The sequence below is a fragment of the Nyctereutes procyonoides genome, unplaced genomic scaffold, assembly GCF_905146905.1.
Source record: "Nyctereutes procyonoides isolate TBG_1078 unplaced genomic scaffold, NYPRO_anot_genome, whole genome shotgun sequence".
Lineage (NCBI taxonomy): Eukaryota > Metazoa > Chordata > Mammalia > Carnivora > Canidae > Nyctereutes > Nyctereutes procyonoides.
The window spans coordinates 15,758,682-15,784,072 of NW_026575046.1; the positions used below are offsets into that span (position 1 = coordinate 15,758,682).

Here is a 25,391-nt window from a genome sequence, read left to right on the forward strand (position 1 = left end):
ATGCTCGCCCCACTGGCTAATTTGGCCTCACCCTCCCTAACCTCGGGCAGTGGGAAGGAGGGGTCAGTGAGCTCTCCTTAACCCCTCTCTGTCCCTGTCCGTGTCATCACCACGCTCTCCGCAGAGAGGGTACTCTGAACCAGGGATGTGCGGACCTTAGAAGTCGCTTCCAAGATAATTCCACCTCCAGGTGACTCACACCCATCCCCATTTGGGGGACCCGTCCACGAATTTTCCCACCTCCTAACTGCTCTGTTAGCCTCATACCGTCCTCTGCATGCTCCATTTCCCTAGGTATTTGCTTAGAATCCCTGTTAGGCTTCTAATCTCAACAGATGCGACTCCCTGGGAGTAGTCTGTGTCTACTCTCTGGAGGCAAATCCCCAAGAGAAGTTGACCTATCCTGGGTTAGGTTCTGAAGACCTCTTAGGGAGGTCATTTATTCATGAAGAGGTGCTAGAGCCCTAACTTTAGACCTCCAAGGCTTTACCTGGAGGTTTGAACCTCCAAAGCTGACACTGTAATTCCAAATGAGCATCATGAAATAGGACTGGGGATCCTGTCTCGACAGGCACAAATTGAGGACGTCTTGTAATTCTGCCTCTTTGTCACATTAGCCCTGGCAAGGACCAGGCACGCAAACCCCAGAAGGCATATCTGGGTTTTCTATCCTCAGAGGAAGACTGGCTCTTGTAAAGGGTTTCAGTGCAGCTTCCCTTACAGCCTTAATGGCCAGGAACAGAATTCCAGGCAATGAGGACAGAGTCTTTTCCAGGGAAAAGGGAAGGATAATTCTTGGAAACTTTTCCTTTACTGATCAAAGAGCTACATGTAGCTTTCTCAGCTTTGACAAGAGCTTACAGGAGAGGCAATAGAAAATGAAAAAAAAAATTGCAGGTACCTGTTTTAGGTGTTATTCCAAGTGGTAGAGGTGAGAATGAGGGAAACAGGCTGAGAAGATCCTGGACACAGAGGCTGGAATGGTTGAGGCTCAGTGCCTCAAAGAAGGGCATGGCAAGGAAGGTGGCTCCAAGGTCACTGGTCAAAATTACTCTGGGACAAAATCACAGAATAGCCCTTGGTGACTGGCAAATAAAGAGGCCATAAGAGCTGAATAAAGAATTCTGATTTTAGGAAGAAGCCAATGAGCAGGAATTTGCAACAAAATTAACAAAGGGATACGATGAGGAGAACAGGAATTGCCAAAACTGGTGGGAATTTAATAAGAAATGGTAGCCACCACCCCCCACCACCACCATACACTGTCCCTCAAGGCTACACTTGGCATCAGGCCTTCTTCAGCTTTCTGGCCCCACACAGCCACTTGACCACCATACTCAGTAGCCACACATTGCCCAGATGCCCACCAGCAGGAATAAGAAGATATTAAGAAGGCGTTGTTCATGCCACAGCTGTTGGAAAGTGTGGGGCTTGAGATATTTTGCAGCCCCTGTCTGGAGGGTGTGGTAGATCCAGCCCACCAGCCCCTATGTGGGACAGGGGGTTGTTAGGGGGTAGGAGTGTCTAATGATGCTGGCAGCCACTGCTGCTGATTTGTACCTGTTAGCAGAGATAGAGGGGTGGTGACAACACTAGATGACGACAGGTTCTCAGCAGCTTAGGCTGCACGAAGAAGGCTAGTTTTCATGTGATTATAATCTGGCCCTGAAATTTATCAGCTGGGTGCCTATAAACAGTTTAATTTTATAAAGATTCCTATATTCACAGAATCCAAATTAATGCTGAAAGGTAAAGCTGTGCCTAAGTCAGTCCCTGTCTTCAAGGAGTTCATGATCTACCAGATCAAAAAATACCTTTATGGTTGCTTGGTGTGCTCATTGCTAACAAAGCCCCACTGTTTAAAATCCTTTCAGTGGACAGAGCTAGGAAATATATGTTTATAGATGTAGATATCAAAAACCCATATTCTCTATTTATAGATGCTGTAGCTATGTCTATGACCTAGTTACAAAAAATCAATTTATAATTTATACTGATATCTCAATTCAATGCATCACAGGGATTGTTCTGATCGTCCTCATCTCCACATTTGTAATTCTCTTTTCCAAAAGTAAAAGACAACATCAATACTTTTACTCATTTTTCCAGTCCTATCATGAATAGAAAGTGAGGTTGAATACACTAACCCACACAACTGTGAAAAACATACTCAATAGACAAGTTTTGTTTGCAGTTCTTATTTTCTTTAAACTGGATATACAAAGCTGACCCTTGAACAAATAGGTTTGAACTGCATGGGTGCACTTATATGTGGATTTTTTTTCCAATAAATATGGTAACTGTAAATATATTTTCACTTCCTTATGATTTTCTTTTTTCCTTATGATTTTCTTAATAATACTTTCTTTTCTCTAGCCTATTTATGTTAGCATATAATAATATAACATATACGTGTAGTATATGTAATACATACACTAGTAATACATATACATCTAGTACATAATACATATAACATACAAAGTATATGTTAATCAGCTCTTTATGTTATTATTAAGGTTTCTGTTCAACAGTAGGATATTAGTAGTTAAGGTTTGGGGGAATCAAAATGTATGCAGATTTTTTACTAGGTAAGAGAATAGCATCCCTGACCCCCATGCTGTTCAAGGGTCAATCCTGCTAACAAACCAAATTCAGCAGCACATAAAATCGATTACACACCAGTAACAAGTGAAAGTATCCTGAAATGCAAACAGGGTTCAATATATGGAAATTGATCAATGTAATACACCACATTAACAGAATAAAGGAAAAAACCACATGACCACCTTAATTGATGCAGAAAAAGCATTCAACAAAATTCAACATCCTTTCATGATAAAAAAAAATTCAACATAATAAAAGCCATAAATTAAAAACCCACAGCAAACATACTTAATGATGAATGACTGAAAACTTTCTCTATGATCAGGAACAAATCAAGGATGCATGATTTAGCATTTCTATTCAACATTGTACCAGAAGTTCTAGCCTGAGCAATTAAGCAAGAAAAAAAACTTTGGGAAGGCAGAAGTAAAATTATCTCTACTCACAAATGACATGATCCTACATGTAGAAAATTAAAGATTATGTACACACACACACACACACACACACCTGTCAGAACTAATAAATACATTCAGCAATATAGCAAGAATACAAAGCAAGCACACAAAAATCAATTGCATTTCTATATTAACAATAAACAATCTGAAAACACATCTGCAAAACAATTCTATTTACAATACCATCAAGAAAATAAAATACTTAGGAATTAACTTAGCCAAAGAGGTGAAAGACTTGTACAATGAAAACTGCAAAACATTGCTGAAAGAAATTAAAGAACATATGAATGGAAACACATCCTATATTGGTGTGGAGCCATTGCCCTCATCCTGCAGCCCCCTCCTTCAGCTTCTGTGAATCCTGGGCCAGGTGCACACGCAGCCCTGTGATAAAGGGGCCAGCTTCTCTTATCGGTCCCCCAGGACATTGAGGTTGGAGGTATGAGAGACATACATGGGTTCTAGTCAATCTCACAAGTCCCAGGTCATCCTTGCTGGTTCCAGTTTATTCCAATTTATTCTCAGTGTCCTCTCTTTATTTTTCCTCACAGCCAATCTAGCTGACTTAAATCTCCCACTAGAAGCTTACATGGGCTGTTCCACCTGTGCCACAAATATGTAAGGCCTAGCACCTATGAAAAATATTTTTTCTGTATAATTCATAGTGTTCTTTCTTCTCCGATCAAAGCCTGACCTAATATTCCTTTTCCCATTCTGTTTTACTAGCCAAACTTCAGTTTTATTTGGAATAGAAATGTACCCAACATACAAACAAAAGGAAAAACCTCTACATTTTCCAGCCTCTTGTAACTAGGGGTCATCATGTGGCATAGTTCTGATTAATGTAAGTTAAATGGGAGTTATTGAGTAGTTACAGCCTTCAAGGATGACATGCACTATTAGGTTTTCTAATTCCTGCTGTAACTAATTACCACAAACTTGGTGGCTTAAAGCAACATGACTTTATTGTCTTACAGTTTTGTAGGTTAGAAATCTGATGTTAGTTTTATGGGCTAAAATTAAAGTGTTGGCATGCCTGTGTTCATTTTGGGGACCCTAGGGATGGATTAATTTCCTTACCTTTTCAGTTTCTAGAGATTCACAATCCTTGATTCAGATCTCCTTTTCTGTCTTCAAACCCAGCTACATTGCATCTTTCTGACCATTCTTCTGTAGCTACATCTTTCTCTGCCTTTCCTCTCCTTCAACTGTAAAGGGCCTTTGTGACTGCACTGGGCCCACCTGATAACCAAGATAATCTCCCTATTTTAAGGTCAACTGATTAGCAATCTGAATTCTAACTACAGTCTTAATCCCTTTTGCCATGTAACCTAACATATTTACAGGTTCCAGATGTTAAGATGTGGACATTTGGGGGGAGCCATTATTCCACCTGTTTCACACAGAATTCTTTTTTTCCTCCTTCTTCCTTCCATAGAGCACATATCTTCTGGCTCCAGCTAGTGAGCACATAGCACCCAAGACGAAACGTTGTGATAGAAGCAACAGGCAAGAGTGGCTAGCCAGAAGGTAAGAGGGGGCTAGGAAACTGTTGACATTAGGGAACTTCCATTCTAGACTCACATTTCCAACCTCCAGCCATCTTTCATATGAGAGGGAAATAGACCCTTTATATATTTAAGCCATTATTTTTTTGAACTTTTATGACTAGTAATCAATTTAATTTCTAGTGATTCATGATATATAGGAAGGTCCATTGCTGTGAAAGGAAAAGGGGATGGAATTCCTTTCCTGAATAACAATAGTCTTAGAAATCACCACATATCCAGCTGCCTGAATCACAAAAACATATTAAGGCTAAGTACAGGGATCCCTGGGTGGTGCAGCAGTTTGGCGCCTGCCTTTGGCCCAGGGCATGATCCTGGAGACCCGGGATCGAATCCCACGTCGGGCTCCTGGTGCATGGAGCCTGCTTCTCTCTCTACCTGTGTCTCTGCCTCTCTTTCTTTCTCTGTGTGACTATCATAAATAAATAAAAATTTAAAAAATCCATTAAAAAAAGGCTAAGTACAAATTTTATGGTCCCATTTGACTTGCTTATAACCCTGTTTTAGAAAGCAGGTGTCATGGAAAGATTTCATGAAAGTAGAAACTGTGTAACAACCTGTAAGCCCTATGTGTAGCCAACAGAGATGGTGCTCCCTGAAGGAAGGGATACTGTAGCTGCAATGGAGTTCTGGGAGGGAAGATTGTGGACGGGAGGGTCTGCACATATTTAGAGGGCTGCTTTCTGGAACTTTGAAGAGAGCTCAGAAGAAGAGGCAATTTGGGTTTATCTTACTCAGCTCTGGCTGCTGTAACAAAATACTATAAATCTGGTGGCCTATAAACAAAAGAAAATTTTCAGAGTTCTGGAGGCTGGGTAATCTGAGACCAGTATGCCAACATGGTTGGCTTTGGGTGAAGACTCTTCCTGGCTTGTAGGCAGCTGACTTCTCATTGTATCTTCACATGGTAGAAAGAGAACTAGCTAGTTCTCTGGCCTCTTCTTATAAGGGTACTAATATTCACAGAAACTCTCTCCTCATGACCTAATTATCTACCAAAGGTCCTATTCCCAAATACCATCATATTGGGGTGTGGTTTCAATATATGAATTTAGGGGAAATGCTCAGTCCATTGCAGCTCCAGAATCAGACACTGAGACAAGGAATTGAGTACGATTTGTTTATTTGGAAAATACTTGGGAACACTGGCATGGAAATGGGAAATTGATACAGAGAATATTGATATAGTTAGTCATTAAAACAGCTACAATAGTTTAATTCCACAGAAAAACTGCAAAACAGTGCAAAAGACATGACTCAGAATTATCCCACAAGAGAGGAAAGGAATTTTTTGCATGCTAAATTCCAATAACCACTGGTTGAGGGTTGCTCTCAAGAGTTCCAATTAACTGGAACTTCCACACTTTTTTTAAAAAAAATATTTTATTTATTCATGAGAGAGAGAGAGAGGCAGACACATAGGCAGAGGGAGAAGCAGGCCCCATGCAGGGAGCCCGATGTGGGATTTGATCGTTGGACTCTGAGATCACACCCTGAGCTGAAGGCAGACGCTCAACCGCTGAGCTATTCAGGCGTCCCAACTTCCAGACTGTCTTATGCATGGGCAGCATAGCCTTCCACAGTTCTGGGAAAAGGATCACTCACTCATGCTCAGAGTTGCAGACACTGACCTCTGGCAGTTGTAAGAACACACTGGAAAGTCCAAGGCATAAAGTAGGATTTGAATATCACTAGTGCTACAGATAAATGGTCCTGGGTTACAAATGAATGAAGTGAACCCAAAGTGACCATCTTTTCTGGTGCTTTGCCTTTTGCTAACAGATGCTTTCCTTTTCAATGATGGTGGAGTGGCCAGATAGGAGTGACAGGTGCAATAAACCCTAAAGAAAAATTAAGTGGAGAGAGAGAAGGGCAGAATGGCTTCTGTCTGTAGAAGGAGGAAGTCCTTACCTACAAGGTCATTCTGAAGAAGCCAGTCCACGATTTTCACGTTGGCTATCAATTTGACATCTTTGGGCCAATGAGAAGGCTTACACTTCCATATAACACCCTGAGGAAGGGGGGCAAAGGCAGCATGTATCTCCATTAGGTCTTCCTCAACCTATTGGTTGTACATCATGAAGCCCAGTGTGTTAAGAACAGAACATACATGTCCAAATTTGGAAATAAAGTTCTCAAATTCCTGGAGAGAACAAAAAGAAGAGTTATACCATTCATGAAGCACACATCTGAACTCTCTGTGTTTTTCTTGTTTAGGATAAATGGAAACCTTTCTTTTCCGTAGGCTAACATCAACTGTGCTGGATGGCCTGAAAGACAGAGGTTTTTCTGAGCCTTGATTTATCCTTTTTCTCCAGGATCACAGGAATGGTATATCCTCTCCCTGCAGGCTTTATAACTGGATGAATTTCAAATTTGTCTCTTGTGGATCAGGAGGGAAGACAGGGAGAGTTTTTGATAGTATCCTCCAGAGGAGGATAGTTTCCCCCATCCTGCACGATGGGCTTCCCCCAGAGGACACTGGGAAGTAAGCAGGATTTCCAAATGGTTAGGAGGAGCTGGATCTCATCTACCACTGCTAGGGAGGCAGCAAAAATATGTAGTGCTGGAAGATGGTCAGAGAGACACATGTGGCAAAACGATACAATATGATCTCAAATTCTCATTTTTCTAAAGGTTTCCAGTGACCTGTGTGGGCTTTGCCACAAGGCAAGTTAAGTTCATGGGTATTTGTGTCCATCCCAACCACCACTCTCTCTAAATGATGTTCTGTGGGTATACTTTTGAGAGAGTTTGTCATCTCTTCTCTCTCCTTTTCTCTGTGCTTCCAGAGTCATCCACTTCTCATGTGCTTGAGCTCATTCCTTTCCCAATGGTAGTGGCTGCTATGGGATAAGGGAGGACCTAATAAAAAAGATGATGGTAAATCTCTCAAGAATGTATAGAAAGCTATAAGCCAGGCTGTAATGTGAAACATCAAAAATACAGAAGTAGCTGGATCTTTGCCTCCCAGTTAACCAACTGAGGGGCATGTGTCTGGTTTTGTGGTCCTTGTTAACAGAGATGTAACAATAGTAATAACAAAGACAAATACCACTTAGTCATGCCCAACATGTGTCAGGTACTGCAATGGAACTCTTAAAACAAACTGAGGGTCCCTGGAAGAGAGTGGGATGGGGGAAGGGGTAACTGGGCATTGGACATTAAGAAGGGCACATGATGTAATGAGCTCTGGGTATTATATAAGACTGATGAATCACTGATGTCTACCTCTGAAACCAATAATACATTATATGTTAATTAATTTAATTTAAATGCAATTTTTAAAAACCATATATCCAATCCTCTGAACAATCCTGAGTGCTAAGATTATAGCTCTTTTACACTCCCAGAAACTGAGGCTTAGAGAAGAAAAAGTACTTGTTGAAGAGAATATATCAAATAAATGGTAGAACCAGGATTCAATTCAGGCTGTGTCTGACTCTTAAGTCCATGTTTTTTCTACTATACAACATCAAAGTGGACTAATATGTGAAAAGAATGATGATTATTACGTATTTCTCTTAGAATATTCACAGACAGAACTGATAGTGAAAATGTTTTTCAGTTTGTTAATTCACTTTGGGATTCAGCAGAGACTATGGAGGGAAAGAATAAAAAATAGTGGTTGTCTCACAGTCAGTCTTAAAGACTCAAATGTTGAGTCCATATAAATGCAGTTTGGGTGTTGTTGAAAATGCAAATTACCAGGATTCAAACCTAGAGATTCTGATTCACCCTAGGGTGGGGCCTAGAATCTATATTTTTAATAAGTATCTCTAGTGAACCTGACAAAGATGGGCTAAGAACCACACTTTAAGGACGACTAATGCAGGGTGTGACCTGCATAATCCTGAAGCACTAATGTGGAAGGGTGCACCTCACTGGAGCTATCTATATATCCTAGGGTTGGGTTGAAAAAGGTTCTGACAAGGCAGCATATATAACTGATAAGATACCTGGAGTAGAGCACCAATTGTTCCAGAGCTCCCAGTTCCCATATATCACTTCGTATCTATGAAAAATGAAATATCTGGTTATCAGATATGTGAGGTGAGCAAATTATTTGACTAAAAACAATTTCTCAGAACTGACACTAAAAAAATTAGAAATTTTAAGTAGCTTTAAATAGCTTATTAAAGTTTTATTTTATTTTTTTTTACAAAAATTGAATTCAGAATCAAAACGCTTTCAAAAAGAAACCTCTAGAAACATAACCTCATGAAATACAAGAAGGTGCAATTTCAATCGAGTTTTATGAGACCAGCTTACCTTTAAAATATTTTTCTTTTTTTTCAAGATTCTATTTATTTATTTATTTATTTATTTATTTATTTATTTATTTGACAGAGAAACACAAAGAGAGAAAGCAAGAGAACACAAGCAGGGGTGGGGATCAACACCTTGACATATAATAGTGAAGCTTGCAAATTTCGGAGATAAAGAGAAAATCCTGAAAGCAGCTCAAGACAAGAGGATTCCTAACATACAATGGAAGAGAAACATCAGATTAACAACAGGTCTATCCAGAGACCTGACAGGACAGAAAGGGCTGGCATGGTATACTCAGGGTAACAAATGAGAAAAACATGCAGCCAAGAATACTTTATCCAGCAAGGCTGTCATCCAGAATGGAAGGAGAGATAAAGAGCTTCTAGGAAAGATAGAAACTGAAATAATATGTGACCACCAAACCAGCTCTGCAAGAAATATTAAGGGTGATCTTGTAAGCAAATAAGGAGCCCAAAGAAACACAAACAATCTGCAGAAACAGGGACTGTACAGGTAACACAATGGTACTAAATTCATATCTTTCAATAGTTACTCTGAACATGAATTGCTCCAGTGAAAAGACACAGGGTATCAGACTGGATAAAAAAGCAAGACCCATCCACATGCTAGCTACAAGAGACTCATTTTAGACATAATGACACCTTCAGACTGAAAATGAGGGGATGGAGAACCACTTAGCATGCAAACGGCCCTCAAAAGAAAGCTGGGGTAACAATCCTCATTTCAGATGAATTAGACAGTAAATCAAAAACTGAAGTAAGAGATGAAGAGGGATATATACTATAGCATATTTAAAGAGTCTATCCAACAGGAATATATAACAATTATGAACACTTATGCAGGAAAAGCCTAATTATATCAATGTGGGAAAGGCCAATTATATCAACCAATTAACAACCAAAGTAAAGAAACACATGGATAACAAAACATTAATAGTAGGAGACTTCAACACCCCACTCTCAGCAAGGGACAGATTAAGCAGAAGATCAACAAAGAAACAAGGGTTTTGAATGATAGACTTCAGAGATACATACAGAGAATTTCATCCTAATGCAACAGAATATACATTTTTCTCCGGTGTACATGGAGCATTCTCCAGAATAGATATCATACTGTGTCACGAATCAGGTCTCAACCAGTACCAAAAGATTGGGGTTATTCCATGCATATTTTAAGACCACAATGGAGTGAAAAGAACCCAATCATAAGAGGAAATTTGGAAAGAACTCAAACACTTGGAGGTTAAAAAGCATCCTACTAAAGAATTAATGGGTGAACCAGGAAATTAAAGAGCCATTTAAAAAAATCATGGAGGGCAGCCTGGGTGGCTCAGCAGTTTAGCACCACCTTAGACCCAGGGCATGATCCTGGAGACCCAGGATCGAGTCCCACATCGGGCTCCCTGCATAGAGCCTGCTTCTCCCTCTGCCTCTCTCTGTCTCTGTCTCTCTATTTCTCTCATGAATAAATAAATAAAATCCTTAAAAAAATTCATGGAAACTAAAGAAAATGAAAACACAACTGTTCAAAATCTTTGAGATACAGCAAAGGTTGTCCTAAGAGAGAAGTACATTGCAATACAAGCCTCTTTCAAAAAAAGTGGGAAAATCTCAGATAGACAAGCTAACCCTATACCTAAAGGAACTGGAGAAAGAACAGCAAATAAGGATTCAACTAAAGGAGAAAAAGATAATAAAGATTAGAGCAAAAAACCAATGAAATAGAAACCAGAACAGTAGAACAGATCAACAAAACTAGGAGGTGGTTCTTTAAAAGAATTAATAAGATGGGATCCCTGGGTGTCGCGGTGGTTTAGCGCCTGCCTTTGGCCCAGGGCGCGATCCTGGAGACCCGGGATCGAATCCCACGTCGGGCTCCCGGTACATGGAGCCTGCTTCTCCTTCTGCCTATGTCTCTGCCTCTCTCTCTCTCTGTGACTATCATAAATAAATAAAAATTAAAAAAAAAGAATTAATAAGATAGATAAGCCCCTAGCCAGACTTATTAAGAAGAAAGAAAAGACTCAGATTAATTGTGAATGAAAGAGGCAACATCACAACCAACACCAAGGAAATACAAATGATTTTAAGAACATATTATAAGCAACTATATGCCAACAAATTAGACAATCAGGAAGAAATGGAAGCAGCTCTGGAAACTTACATCACCAAAACAGAGACAGGAATAAATAGAAAACCTGAGCAGACCAATAACCAGCAAGGAATTTGATACAGTCATCAAAAACCTCCCAAGAAACCAGAGTCCAGGGCCAGTTAGCTTCCCAGGGGAATTCTAGCAAACATTTAAAGAAGAAATAATACCTTTTCTACTGAAGTGTTTCAAAAGATATATGTGGAAAGAAAACTTTCAAACTCATTCTATGAGGCCAGCATTACCTTCATCCCCAAACCAAAGACTCCATCAAAAAAGGGGATACAGAACAGTATCTTTGATGAACATGGATACAAAAATTCTCACCACAGTGCTCACCAATGGGATCCAACAGTGCATTAAAAGGATTATACACCATGACCAAGTGGGATTTATCCCTGGGATGCAAGGGTGGTCCAATATTTGAAAATGAATTTGATAGATCACATTAATAAAAGATGAGAACCATATGATCCTCTCAAATGACGCAGGAAAAAACATTTGATAAGATACAACATTCTTTCCTGATTAAAACTCTTCAAAGGATAGGGATAGAGGGAACATACCTCGACATCGTAAAAGCCATCTATGAAAAGCCCACAGCAAATGTCATTCTCAATGGGGATAAGCTCTCAATTTTTCTGCTAAGATCAGGACACTACAGGCAGCCCAGTGGCTCAGCGGTTTAGTGCTGCCTTCAGCCCAGGGCCTGATCCTGGAGACCCAGGATCGAGTTCCACATCAGGCTTCCTGCATGGAGCCTGCTTCTCCCTCTGCCTGTGTCTCTGCCTCTCTCTCTCTCTCTCTCTCTCTCTCTCTCTCTCTCTCTCTCTGTGTGTGTCTCATGAATAAATAAATAAAATCTTAAAAAAAAAAAGATCACACTACAGGGATGATCACTCTCACCACTGTTGTTTGATACAGTATAGAAGTCCTAGGCTCAGCAATCAGACAACAAAAAGAAATAAAAAGCATCCAAATTGACAAAGAAGAAGTCAAACTCTCACTCTTCACAGGTGGCATGATACTGTATATAGAGAACCCAAAAGACTCCACCTCAAAATTCCTAGCACTCAAACAGCAATTCAGCAATGTGGCAGGATACAAAATCAATTCACAGAAATCAGTTGCATTTCTATACACTAATAATGAGACAGAAGAAAGAGAAAGTAAGGAATCGATCCCATTTATAATTGTACCAAAACCCATAAGATACCTAGAAAAAATTAACCAAAGAAGTAAAGGATCTGTACTCTAATCACTACAGAACACTTGGGAAAGAAATTGAGAAAGACACAAAGAGGTGGGAAAACATTCCATGATCATAGATTAGAAGAATAAATACTGTGAAAATGTCTATGCTACCCAGAGCAATTTATACATTCAGTGACATCCCTAGCAAAACACCATGGACTTTCTTCAGAGTTGGAACCAATAATCCTAAGATTTGTATGGAATCAGAAAAGACCCTGAATAGCCAGAGGAATGTTGAAAAAGAAAACCAAAGCTGGGCCATCGCAATGCCAGGCTTCAAGCTGTCGCACAAAGCTGTGATCAACAAGATAGCATGGTACTGGCACAAAAACAGACACATAGATCAATGGAACCTAAGAGAGAACCCAGAAATGCACCCTCAGCTCTAGGGTCAACTCTTCTTTGATAAAGCAGGAAAGACTATCCACTGGAAAAAAGACAGGCTCTTTAATAAGTGGTGTTGGGAAAATTGGACAGCCACATGCAGAAGAATGAAACTGGACCATTCTTACACCATGCACAAAGATAAACTCAAAATGGATGAAAGACCTAAATGTGAGTCAGGAATCTATCAAAATCCTAGAGGAGAACCCAGGCAGCAACCTCTGTGACCTCAGCCACAGTAACTTCCTGCAAGAAACGTCTCTAAAGGGAAGGGAAACAAAACCAATAGTGAACTACTGGGATTTCATCAAGATAAAAAGCTTCTTCACAGCAAAGGAAACAGTCAACAAAACTAAAGGGCAGCTACAGAATGGGAGAAGATATTTGCAAATGTCCTATCAGATAAAGGGCTAGTATCCAAGATGTATAAAGAACTTACCAAACTCAACACCCGAAAAATAAACAATCCAGTCAAGAAATGGGCAGAAGACATGAAGAGACATTTCTCCAAAGAAGACCTACACATGGCCGACAGGCACATGAAAATATGCGCCTCATCACTTGTCAGCAGGGAAATACAAATCAAAACCACAATGAGATACCACTTTACACTGGTGAGAATGGTTAAAGTTAACAAATCAGGAAATAAGAAATGTTGGTGAAGATGTGGAGAAAGGGGGAACCCTCTTACACTGTTGGTGGTTTGCAAGCTGGTGCATCCACTCTGGAAAACAGTGTGGAGTTTCCTCTAAAAGCTAAAAATAGAGCTACCCTACAACCCAGCAATTGCACTACTGGGTAGTGAAACAGTAGTACAGATGTAGTGAAACAATGGCTACTTGTACCCCCATGTTCATTGCAGCAATGTCCACTATAGCCAAACTGTGGAAGGAGCCTCAATGTCCTTAGATGAATGGATAAAGAAGAGGTGGCATATATATATAAAAGAATATTACTCAGCCATCAGAAAGGATTAATACTTACTATTTACATAGACATAGATGGAACTGGAGGGTATTTTTTAAAAGATTTTATTTATCCATGAGAGACACAGAGAGAGAAGCAGAGACTTAGGCAGAGGGAGAAGCAGGCTCCCTGTGGGGACCCTGATTGGGACTTGATCCCAGGACTCTGGGATCAGGCCCTGAGCCAAAGGCAGATGCTCAACCACTCAGCCATCCAGGCATCCTGGAACTGGAGGGTATTATGCTGAATTAAATAAGTCAATCAGAGAAATGCAATTATCTTATGGTTTCATTCATATATGAAATATAAGAAATAGTGAATGGGACCATAAAGAAAGGAGGGAAAACTGAGTGGGTAAAAATTAGAGAGGAAAACAAATCATGAGAAACTCTTAACTCTGAGAAACAAACTGAGGGTTCCCAAAGGAGGAGTAGTTGGGGATATGGGGGTAACTGGGTGATGGGCATTAAGAAGAGCACATGACATAATGAGCACTGGGCGCTATACCATATGTTGTCAAACTGAATTTAAATTTAAAAAAAGGGGATTCCTGGGTCTCTCAGCAGTTAAGCACCTGCCTTTGGCCCAGGGTGTGATCCTGGAGTCCTGGGATCAGTCCCACATCAGGCTCCCTGCATGGAACCTGCTTCTCCCTCTGCCTGTGTCTCTGCCTCTCTCTCTCTCTCTCTCTCTCTCTCTCTCTCTCTCTCTCTGTGTGTGTGTGTGTGTGTCTCTCATGAATAAATAAATAAAATCTTTTTAAAAAATTTAAAAAACCCTTTGAAAGATACAGTCTAAAAAAAGAAAACTAGCGTCTAATAAGTGAATTTATTAAAATTAGAGGACTCAAGGTTGATATATAAAAGTTATTATATTTCTATGTAATAGCAAAAGTGATTGAAAATTGTAATATAATAAATTTCAAAAAGTTCACACACCTAGGATTAAATCTAACAAAAAAATTCCCATGAAACTGAAAACTACAAAGCATAATTAAGTTAAACTGAAGAGACTAGACTCTAAATAAATGGAAAGATTACCATGTTAATGGATCTGAAATCTCAATATTCTTAAGATCACCATTCTCCCAAGTTGATCTATAGATTCAGCTTATCCCAAAACAAAATCCCAGCAGGTTCTTTTGAGAAATAAAGAATAACTGAATATCTATATATATTTTAAAGAACCATAGTCTTCTAAATAATTTATATACAAGAATTAATTCATGATAGATCATAAGTTTAAACATAAAATCCAGAACTATAAAGCCTACAGAAAAAGAAAGCATTGGAGAATATCCTTATCTGTACATTGGCAAAGTTATAAAGCAATTTCTTTAAAACAAACAAACAAACAAACAAACCTAGCTTTATGGGATGTCTGGGTGATTCAGTTGGTTAAACATCTGACTTGATTTTAGCTCAGGTCATGATCTCAGGGTCATGAGATGAAGCACTGTGTCAAGCTCTGCACTCAGCAGAGTCTGCTTGAGATTCTCTCTCCCTCTTCCTCTCACCCTGCTTGTTCTCTCTCTGTTCTCTCCCCCCCATAAACAAACAAACAAATAAATAAATAATAAAGTCTTCAAAAAACCCACCTAGATTTAACTTTGAACAATTGCTATCTGTGCACTAAAGACACCATCATGAGGGTGACTCCTCACATCCAAATGGGGCACAAAGGTTTTATTTACTTGAGTATTGGTTCAACAGGTTGACCATTAAACCTGCGGTGTAAACAATGTTGTGAAGCAGGGGTCAGGCAAAATAAAGGCAAAGTCAGAATTAACAAACCACAGCTCTGCTTTCTTTAATTTTCAGTTGAAGATTAAAGAGCTCTGGCCTGAAGCCTTCTGGGAAATGTTCCCTGACATGACAGTCATCAACCTGAGTATAAATATACCATTCCCTCAAGGTCGAATTGAAGAACATCAGAGAGTTCTTCACTAGGCCTCAGAAATCCATGTGATCTGTCATGGAGGAGTAGAATGCTGGAACATTAGACACAGGCTCACACAGCCCAAAATTCATAATTCCTTTTTTTCTTTAAGATTTTATTTATTTATTCATGAGAGACACACAAAGAGAAGAGAGGCAGAGACACAACACAGGCAGAGGGAGAAGCAGGCTCCATGCAGGGAGCCCGACGTGGGACTCGATCCTGGGACTCCAGGATCATGCCCTGAACTGAAGGCAGGTGCACAACCGCTGAGCCACCCAGGCATCCCAAAATTCATAATTCCAAATGTGCCAGTAAGGATGGTCACAAATGGCCTTCTAAGTTTCTCAACAACCAGGGGAGTGCAGTGATCTATAGCATCAACCACCACTGGCTCGAAACTCTCATTCTTGAAGGAGCCCACAATGTCTTCCTAATCAATGACTACACTGAGTTGCATGTAGAGCTTCACGACCTTTAAAAGTTCTTTAAATGAGTTCCTGCAAAAGAAAGAAAAAAGAAGTGAGAAATGTTCAATATTCATAAACAGTGTTAATCTTGGAACACACAAAAGAATCCTGGCACCAGAAGTGACTAATCTAGAAAGCACTTTTGGCAATAATCCCTTCTATTGTTCTCTCCTAAGAATTTTTTGCTCTAGCTGTTGGTCTTTTCATGATCTCCAAATATACCTTGTTTTTTTCTTTGCTATAATTCTTCCTAATGCTTCGAGTATTCCTCTTCCTTCCTTCCCCTCATGGAACTCCTACCCACTTTTCAATGCTCTTCCTGCCCTGAGATGTTACCAGCTATAGCTGAAGCCTATGACCTCTCTCCATTGGCTGAATGCTGAAGTTCATCCATGATGCTCTATATGATCTTCAATTATATGTAAACCTTGCTCTCAAATGTACATGTGTGTAGGACTTATTTTCCCGGGGCTGTCAGCATCTCGATGACAGGGTCTTATGAACATAAGTGAAAAAACAGCATTTTCCATTGGAGAAACCACTGTAGAAGCTGTGTGCCAGTGACAGCTGCTAGTTTCTTGCTTTCAACTACTGGGCCGATAGAGGCCTTCACACTCCACTGGCAAAAAAATCCTTCAAAACGGTCACTATTGTTTGAGCTCCCCACTTAAGGGCCAGTGAATAAGGACTTTGCACTTTTCTCTATCTCTCAGGGCCTCTTCTGTGATACAAAGTCTAAGAAACCTTACTGAAGATTAATATCCATGTAAGCTTTTACGTGAGCATTTACTTTGTTTTATGGGGTATTCATTTACTTTTCTAATAATAATGTTTAAATATTTGCTATGGTGATTCTAAACTGAGGATCCACAAAATAGGGTGAAAATTAGATTCTAACTAGGATTCAGGCAGTTGACTTATAAACCAAAGATCAGCAATCAGGTACTTGATCTCCTTTTGCTAAAGTGAAGGCACAACACTTAAAGAGAACCCTTAGGTAAGAGCACTGCCCTATGCCCTCTGGCAAGCGGTGAAGGGGGAGATAGAAACATGGCTCCAGGAGGAAGGTCTCTACCCTGACTTTTTGCTATAATTCCTAAGGAGGTTTATAAATACATCCATACCTGGGCTTCACCATTAATAATTTACATAAGACTTTCTGAAAGTGGGGCCCCAAGCGTAAGTATTTGCTTAAAGCTCCTCAGGTGATTCTAATATGCAGCCAGGGTTGAGAAGTGCCATCCTGAGAGAAAGAGAAGGCAAATATGCATTTATCCTAACATAAGGACACAAGGTATACCACTATTCATGTATATTTAAATGGTTCGACTATGTTCTAAAGATTATTTATTTATTTATTTGAGAGAGGGAGAGAGAGTGTTGGGGGGGGCGGAGAGGGGCAGACAGGATGGAAAAGGGACAGAGAATCTCAAGCAGACTCTGCACTGGGTGCTGAACCTGACGTGGAGCTCCATCTCACAACCCTAAGATCATGACCTGAGCTGAAACCAAGAGTCAGACCCTTAACCAACTGAGCTACCCAGGTGCCACTGGTTCAACTCTTTTTATAATTGGTTCAGGAGAAAGAAGATGGAATGAACTAATTTGGGGACAAAAGTTGTAAGAAGTTCTGTTTCCAAGAAGAAAATTTTTTCTATGAGAATAATTACTGATAATTATTGGGGACAAGAGAGAGGAAGTTGTTTTGTCATTTCAGTGGCATGATCAGTAGGACAGCCTTCTTCCAAAAGGACACAAGGTTATGAGGAGAAAATATATGGGACTAAATGGACAGTCAGTGTAGTAAGTTTGATGAGGGTGTTCTGATTGGATCAGGGACAGGAGGAGGAAAGCAGACAACTACTTTAAGCAGGAGAGAGAACAGGGCAGCCCAGGTGGCTCAGTGGTTTAGTGCTGCCTTCAGCCCAGGGCATGATCTTGGAGACCCAGGATTGAGTCCCATGTCAGGCTCCCTGCATGGAGCCTGCTTCTCCCTCTGCCTGTGTCTTTGCCTCTGTGTGTGTGTCTCTCATGAGTAAATAAATAAAATCTTTAAAAAAAAATTTAAGCAGGAGAAAGAACAGTCCAAGGAGGCTTCTTGAATTCAATGATCACATCAGGATAATTTTCCTAATTATATCTGGGACAATATCAAAGGTTTCAATAACTGTAAAAAGCTAGTCAAGGAAGATGTAATTTATAATTTAACCTAGTATTTTTATAAATCTTGATCTTTTTTTTTAATAAATTAATTTTTATTGGTGTTCAATTTACCAACATACAGAATAACACCCAGTGCTCATCCCGTCAAGTGTCCCCCTCAGTGCCCGTCACCCATTCACCCCCACCCCCCGCCCTCCTCCCCTTCCACCACCCCTAGTTCATTTCCCAGAGTTAGAAGTCTTTATGTTCTGTGTCCCTTTCTGATATCTCCCACACATTTCTTCTCCCTTCCCTTATATTCCCCTTCACTATTATTCATATTCCCCAAATGAGTGAGAACATACACTGTTTGTCCAATCTTGATCTTTCTGTAATAAAGGTTTATCTTCTGCCTACTATGTGTTATACACTATGGTAGGTTCTGTGGGCCTAGTAATGTGCAAAGAAAACATGATCTTTGCCCTCATGGTGCTTACACTTTGATAGGGAAAGCAGATATTGAGCAAGTCATTACAAATAAAAAAAAGTACCAGTGTGTTCACTGTTTCAAAAGAAAAAGCTAGGCATTATGAAAGTGTTGAAACAGCTTAGTTAGCATAGCAGTTAGTACAGTGATTCTCTCTGGGCGCTACTATCAATTTCAAATACATCAGTTGAGATACATTTTTAAAATGAAGTATTTTGGGGGGGTACCCCCTGTGGCTCAGCGGTTTAGCACTGCCTTCTGCCCAGGGCGTGACCCTGGAGACCTGGGGTCGAGTCCCATGCTGAGCTCCCTGTATGGAGCCTGCTTCTCCCTCTATCTGTGTCTCTGCCTCTCTCTCTCTCTCTCTCTCTCTCTCTGGTAAATTAATAAATAAATACATAAAATTAAGTATTTTTTTAAATGTTTAAAGGGGGAACCTGGCTGGCTCAGGCAATAGCTGACTCAGGCGATAGCACATGTGACTCTTGATCTCAGTGTCCTGAGTTCAAGTTTTTTTAAAAAAAAAGAAAGAAAAAGAAAAAGAAAGAAAATTAAGGTAACACATGGAATAGTTCTGAAAAATTCAAGACAGCAGCTATAAATTTTTAGAAATTAACACTTGGAAATATAAACATTAACTTCCAATGAGAGAGAAAAAACTGGCAGAAACAGTGCTAAGCTCTATAGGTCACACTCTAAAAGTGTATGTGCCCTGATTCATCTAGTTGGAGGATGGGAGAACAAAGGGAAGACATGGGGATTTTTTGTTTGTTTTCCAATAACTTTCATTCTCTGCTACTCCTACATTGCCTGGCACATATTAAGTACCCAATAAGTCTTTTTAATGAAAAAAAAAATACAGCACAAAAGTAAGTGCTAAGTCAGGGGTATAGAGAAGTTTAGAGAAGAAATGAGATAAATAAAACACATTTTATGTAGGAGGCAGTATTTAAGAAATGCCTTGACTGGGCAGCCCCGGTGGTGCAGAGGTTTAGCACCGCCTGCAGCCCAGGGCATGATCCTGGAGACCCGGGATCGAGTTCCGCATTGGGGCTCCCTGCATGGAGCCTGCTTCTCCCTCTGCCTGTGTCTCTGCCTGTCTCTCTGAATGAATAAATAAATAAATCTTAAAAAAAAGAGAAAGAAATGCCTTGACTGGTGAGAAGCATCATTTTCAGAAATGAGGGAGCAGCAAGGACATTCTACTTAACACAGACACTATGATTTTCCTCTCTATGATTTCATAGTTAAGATGAGTACCTTCTTGTTATTTTGAGTTTCCGATGAGTGGAATTTCCAAGAGTCAGCCTCATGACTTACAGTCTTCAAGGCTGAAAGCAAGTGAGTTATGCAATGAGTGGATCTTAATGACCAGGTTCAAGTTTTGCAAAAATCAATCTTTGTAAGTGACCTCATCATCAAAAACTTATGAAAAGAGAAGGGAAGAGAAAGAAGTGAAATTGAGTAACTGTGACTTTATCCAACAATGAAATGGTGAACTTCCTTGTCCCTAAGCTGGAGAGATTGAAGGCAAGGAGAGAAGTAGGCGAGGTTCATAAGGTGAGATTCACCCCAATTTCTAAGGGTACTATTTACTCATTCAAGCTTGGAAGCTAAACAAACTGGGAATGTTTGCCAGAGTACCATATTCCCAAGACTGCCTGAAGTGACTTGGTCAGAGACAATTGAAGAATTGTTTGATTTATTAGTTAATTCATTCACTCATTCAGATTTCCCAAGTAATAATTGCTTTATTTTTGTGTAAAAAAAAAAAAGGCAAACACTTTATGACACTACCTTAGCCTTCACTTCCTGCTTGTGCAGAGGCTCAAGGGTGATCAAAAGTGAGCACTTAGGGCCTTCTCAGGTCTTTCCTCAACATGTGCACAGTCCTGAATGTGCACATGGCCTTCTAGATTCCCAGGAATAGGTCAGAACTTTTCAAACCCAAGAATCATCTTCTCAATTAGTTATACCACAATATATTGAGTTATATAAGCATTCAAACATTCCAAGTTCATATTCTTATAACTATGTAAAAATTGTTTATTTTTTTTAGCTAAATAGTATATTATTATCTGTTTTTCATTTGTGTACTTTTCTCCCCCTTGGAGTTAATATTGCCTGTTTAAAAAAATTGTTTAGGTTTTGTTTTGTTTTGTTTCTGTGTGTATTGCTCAGCCTTTCAATTTCCTCTAATTCAATTTCCAGTAATGTCAACTTATTGACTAATTTTTTTCCTAGGATATGTTCTTTCTGGATTCTTCCACAGATTCAGTCTGAACTAACTGCTCTCCAAGCCAACTGCACAGCTGATGTCTTAGGGCAAATCTTAACACTCTCTTCTTTCGCCAGTTCTATCGACTGACTCTCTGTCTTCCTCTTTCTTGGTTAGGCCATTGTTCTGCTGGGACTAAATGCTGCAGTAAATTCTTAAGAAGCGGTATATGAAAAGGAAAACCTTTGAGATGATTTTACTGTCAAATCTTCTTGATTTTCTGTGAACACTGTTGTAATGTCAACGCTAAAGGGATTGATGCCATTCTGAGTCTTATTCACCATTGAAGTGTAGTAAAACATTTAGGTTGCTTTTTATTAATCACTACTACTCTGAAATTTCACTATGATTGGTCTCAGTGTAGATCATTTTTTTATTCTTTGTCTTGAGTGCTGGATGGGAGCCTTTCATTGTGGAGCTTCATGTATTTTAGTTCTGAAATTTCTTCTTGTATTAGCTCTTTGATAAGTTTCTGCAGTTTTACTATTTTCTTTTTCTAGAATCATTAGTAATCAGAAAAATCATCTTTATCCAGTCTTCACAAACTATAAGATTTAATATAACATAAACAAAGTAGCATTTTATCAAATCGATCTGGAAATGTTTATGAAGGGTTCCTGTGAATGGGCTGAAGATAGAGGTGAGAGGATATGAGATGGAGGAGTGCAGAGGATGATGAACAGAGCCAAACAATGTTTCCAATTTTCTAATGCTATAGTTATGGTTTAAGATGGACCCTGAAGTAGACACAGATACCACACATATATCTTTTTTCATAATAATAATTCAGTAGACTCAAATGAAATTTTGCTGAACATTTAACACAAGCAAGGCACTCATAGCTTATCACTTATGGTAGAAGGGTCCAAACACTACCGTCCAATATGGCAGCCATTAACTACATGTAGCTGTTGGGCACTTGAAATGTGGCTAGTGTGAACTGTAAAATACACACCAGATTTCAAAGATTTAGTATAAACAAACATGAAGTATTTCATGAATAATGTTTATATTGTTTACACGTTGAAATGATATTTTGGATATAATGAGTTAAATAAAATATATTATTAAAATTAGCTTGACCTGTTTTTATTTTTCATGTGGCTTCTGGAATATAATTACATCATGGTGCTTGCATTTGTGGCTCCTGTTATATTTCTGTTGGACAGAACCAGTCCACAGAATAGAAAGATATGATATGTGACGTGAACAAAAGTCCATTCTGTTGGAGTGAGATCACATTATGCCCATGGTCTTAAAGAATCGGAGATACCCAGTCCATCATTAGATAATGACTTCCCCCTCAAAACAAGGTTTCATTTTTGTGAGGTCCACGAAGAGAAAAACCAGGGTGGGAAGGTGGGGATATAAAGAAGCTTCAGGATAAGCCTTCATTGGATGATGAGCAGAAGGAAAGCTTCATCCATCTCTTCATTTCCTATATGGGCAACCCTGCCTTGGACCCTCAGAGTCCTCATGCTGACTCTCTGAGCCCTCACCTAGAGCAACTTTTCTCTATGGTTTCCCTGTCCTGTGACCCAGAGCCTCTGTCCATGTCAATGTGATAAGCTCTTGAGGACTTACTTAGAGTTGAAAGCGTTCCTCTTTCTTGGAAATAAACTACATTTTAGTAAAGGTCGTGTCCCTTTTTTATATATATAAATTTATTTTTTATTGGTGTTCAATTTGTCAACATATAGAATAACACCCAGTGCTCATCCCATCAAGTGCCCACCTCAGTGCCTGTCACCCAGTCACCCCCACCCCCCACCCACCTCCTTAATCAAGCTCTAAAAAATAACTGCACGTGGTGGTATACATATGGCTTCTTATAGTAGACAGCTGACCAGGAGTATCCTGGGAGCCTTCTCTTTGGCAATTTTTGCTACAATGAAAACCACAAAGTGGCTAGAAAATGAGTCCAGGAGACAGTCATGGGGTGGAGGTGGAACTGATCTTTAACCCTAGAAACTTCCTTTAAAGTGTAAATGCTTTGTGCAGGGGGGTACTTATTTGGGGCCCCAGCTTGGCTCCACTCAAAATTCAGACATTTCTGGTGTGAAAATCAAGGAAACCTTTAAAATGCAGTGGGGAAGGCCTGAAGGGAGAGGTCTCAGCAGGTACCACACAGCCCACACAGCCAGCAGGGGAAAGGAAGGTAAGAATTATTTCAACACAGGACGGCACTTTGCACTTGGGAGTTGAATGGAACTAGAGGGTATTATGCTAAGCGAAATAAATTAATCAGAGAAAGACAATTATCATGTGATCTCACTCATATGTGCAACTTAAGAAACAAAACAGAGGATCATAGGGGAAGGGAAGGAAGAAAGGAAACAAGATGAAATCAGAGAGGGAGTCAAACGCTAAGAGACTCTTAATCATAGAAAACAAACTGAGGGCTGCTGGAGGGGAGGGAGGTGGGGGGATGGGGTAACTGGGTGATGGACATTAAGGAGGGTACTTCATGGAATAAGCACTGGGTGTATGTAACTGATGAATCATTAAACTCTACCTCTGAAACTAATAAAACACTATATATTAATTGATTGAATTTAAATAAATTTTTAAATATCTGGAGAAAAAAAAAAAGAAAAGGAAGGGAGATCCCTCCCTTCCCCAACAATAAGTCACTAACCACTGCCTTTGACCAACAAGGAACCGCCCCAATCTCAAACTCTTGCTCTCCTCGAAACATGTCTTCAGAGTAACCTTCCCCACTTTCCTCCCAAGGTCTGGTAAGAGCTCACCTCCTCTTAGTCTCTTGGGGTTCACCGTCGGTTGCTTGGCCTGAATTGCAGTTCCCTTGCCCTCTCCGCCTAAACTCATTTTTTACTGGAGTCAAATGGCTCTGCTCGGCTTCAAGTCAACCCGGGCTCCCGGGCCGGGCCTCACGTCCCCGCAGGCACTTGCCCTGCCGAGGTGCATCAAGCAGGAAGGAGAGATGGGTGGAGGGAGACTCAGGCTGGGGGGAGGTGGGGGGCAAGCTGCAGGCCGACGGCGGGGTGCCTGCCCCCACTGGGTAGCAGCCAAGCATCAGGCCCGATGTCTTCACCCCACCCCTGCTGGGCCCTTTGACACCTCTTGGGGCCCCGACCTCTCACCTGGGCCCTGCTTAGAAGTCCAGGGCTGCAGAGTCTCAGCGAAAACCCTGCGAGGACACGCCAGTCCCTGCAGCAGCCAAGGGAAACTCCAGAGCAGGGTAGCCTGGAATGCCAAGTTGGGTCTGCTGTTCAGATTCCCATTGCCTTTTGCTGGACCTTTCTCTGGACTTTTGGGTGCCCGTTGCCTTCTCACTAACTCTAACAGTCACACAGACCTAGCCTCTAATTCTCCCCTCTTCCCCCAGGGAAGAGCCCCGGAGGGGCGGAGCTTGGAGCAGCCTGGCGTTCACAGCCTGGCACCTGCTATAATGCAGTGGCGCAGGTCGGGGCGGGGTGGCGACTGAGCAATCTCACCCATTCAACACCAGTTTATTGAACCCTTAGCGTGGGTCAGAGCAGGGTGGTTCTGCAAATGGAACAAAAATCATTCCTCGTGGAACTCATGTTAGAGAGATGTGCATTAGCTCGTCTAATATGTTAGCTCATCTATCATGTTAGGTGGTGCTAAGTGCTTAGGAGAAAAAAAAATGAAGCAGGGGTGCCCCCCCCCCCCGCCCTGAGATGTGACTTCCTGATAAGGCCCTGAAAGAAAAGGATGAGCTTCACCACCGGGATGCTTGCTGTTTCTTAACAACTGAGTGTCTGTGGGGCAGCATTATGCTTGGCCTGGCCTTTCCTTTGCTTCCTTACTTTTTTTCTTTCTTTCTTTCTTTCTTTCTTTCTTTCTTTCTTTCTTTCTTTCTTTCTTTCTTTCTTTCTTTCTTTTCTTTTCTTTTCTTTCTTTCTTTCCTGCCTTCTTCTTTGGTGTTAAGGTACTATCATGTGTTTTTTTGGCACTTTCAAATGCATTATTTGATTATAATCCTCACAACCACCCTCACAGGTAATGTTATAAACCATCCCACTCCCCACCCTTCTCTCTCTCTCTTTAACAAATGAGTCTGAGGTTCAGGTTTGTTGAGGGTCTCTGACTTTCTTTTTCTTTAAAGATTTTATTTACTTAATCATGAGAGACACAGAGAGAGAGGCAGAGACAGAGGAGAGGGAGAAGCAGGCCCCCCGCAGGGAACCCAACAAGGGACTTGATCCCAGGACCCCGGGATGACGTCCTGAGCCAAAGGCAGATGCTCCACCACTGAGCCACCCAAGTGTCCCTGAGGGTCTCTGACTTAACCAGGGTTCAGGGATCCCAAACACCATATTAAAAAATGACATTTTTCAGTAAATTGTGTATTTTTGGATCTTCCATATGCATGACCATCAAAATCAAGATGGATAAATGCTTGTTCTTTTC

At 40.5% G+C, this 25,391-nt stretch overlaps 1 pseudogene; it reads right to left on the reverse strand.

Annotated features, from left to right (window-relative positions):
* Positions 1-1,337: 1,337 nt before the first annotated feature.
* On the reverse strand, positions 1,338-23,822 carry LOC129509749 (UDP-glucuronosyltransferase 3A2-like; annotated as a pseudogene).
* Between the last annotated feature and the right edge of the window lie 1,569 nt (positions 23,823-25,391).